Here is a 1,919-nt window from a genome sequence, read left to right on the forward strand (position 1 = left end):
GCGACCGAGAGAGCACGTCAGGCGGGATCCGTGGGAGCACGCCCGGGAGAGACGGGGCGTCTCGGTCTCGCCGCCAACGAGTCCCGACCGGGGGCAGCCTGCCCCCCGGACGGTCGAGGCGGACCCGCGAGAGCGGAGGAACCGTCCACCCGAACGCCGGCACGAGGCCGGCCGGCGGGGGCCCTCCTACGGCGGGTCACTTGCGCCGACTCGACTCGGAGACGCTCAGCCACCAAAAATCAAACCGTCCTCGCAGACGGCCACTCCAACACTATCCCGCAGGAGGTCCCCTCGAAAACCGGGTAAACTCCCTTGCAGCGCGGACAACGGACAAGCCCGTAGGCTCTATGGGATTTACCTTCTCTCCCATTAGGAGTGCATTGAGAAACCTCAGAAATAACCCAAGAAAGCTTCTTGGACGATCGCTGTCACCCTCACACTGTCTTAAAACAACACTCGTTTGCTTTCCACACGGGTTTTACGCCGCTTTTTGCAATTTAACACCCAAATTGCTCCATTTACTCTCACGGCGGCGGGCCTCTGGTACTCCATGTAGGAGTACCAGGGCTATTTCGGCCCGAGGAGTACCAGGGCCGAGAGCGGAATACACGGGTGTTATCGCCCTGTATCGAACTGTATCGATACCGATGTGCTTTTGACCTCATTGTTGAGTGGATTTACAAACAGGAACACCGGAACAGCCCCTTTCAGGTTCACGGAGGCAAACGGCCCTGGTACTCCATGTAGGAGTACCAGGGGAAAGCCTGTACAACAAGTCCCTACACACTTCGAACACGGCTGTTATCACCCTGTTCCTGCATTACAATCACACCCATTTGCTTTTGATCTCACTGTCTGCCACCGTACGGAAAAAGCGCGGGGGGGGGGGGACACACACACACACACACATAAGGGCATTCGTTCTGTATGGAATCAGAAATTAATAGTGTTAACGCTTTGCCAGAAATTCATAATGCTCGACAAAAAAAAGAAAATTCAAGGGAAATCATTAAATAATTAGGTGGAGAAAATAAAATTAAAAACGAAAAAAAAAATTGCAAGGGGAATATAACATGTAATTAAGTTGGCCGTTCACAAGGAATCTCAGACATCAAACTGTATATTTTTTGGTTTTTGGATTTTTCCATAAGTTTTAAGGATTTTTTTTTGATAATTCAAAATCGTTTATGAAGAAATTAAAATTTGGGGAACAGTTTTGCATTCTGTTTTTGTGAATGAAGAACTTGGCCAGGCCAGTAGATCTGCGTGTTACCGGCTGGGTCTTTTACGGAGGAATAATATGTGTGACACGTCTCTTGCTTTGCAGAACTGGAGGAAGTTAAGTTTATTTTCAAGCAAATAAAAACACAACGGACAGACCAGAAGTTGGGACTGGCCCTTCAAAATAAAACGAAAATAACTGAGAGCATATTTCTCAGATAACAACATCGATGTCCGGAGAAGGTGCAGCTTTGCCGCTCTGCGGGGTCCTGTAGACCCCCCCCCCCCCCCCCTTCATACACGCATGCAATACGCCTCGAAACGCATCGCTCGCACCGACGCGGGGAATCCTTTCCCAAGCTTCCACAACAACGGCGAGAATCTCGTCGCTTCGGCCGCCGTTAGGAGGAAGGGGGGGGGGGGGCATTAAGGGGGAGAGAGAGAGAGAGAGACATGGAGATTTTCTCAGCCTCTCATTCTTTTTTTTTTTTTTTTTTTTTAATTGAACATTAATAGTACACACAAATATACAAATGTACAAATAAACGTGGCACGGTAGAACTGAATGTCAATGAAACAACCAGGGATGAGGAAGAAAAGGACATAAGGACAAGTTAATAGTGTTAACGGTTTGTGAGAAATTTATAATGCTTGACCAAAAAAGAAATTAAAAGGAAATAATTAAATAAATAGATGGA

Source organism: Fistularia commersonii, unplaced genomic scaffold (assembly GCF_037954325.1).
Source record: "Fistularia commersonii isolate RoL2024-O1a breed Wild unplaced genomic scaffold, RoL_Fcom_v1.0 HiC_scaffold_73, whole genome shotgun sequence".
Lineage (NCBI taxonomy): Eukaryota > Metazoa > Chordata > Actinopteri > Syngnathiformes > Fistulariidae > Fistularia > Fistularia commersonii.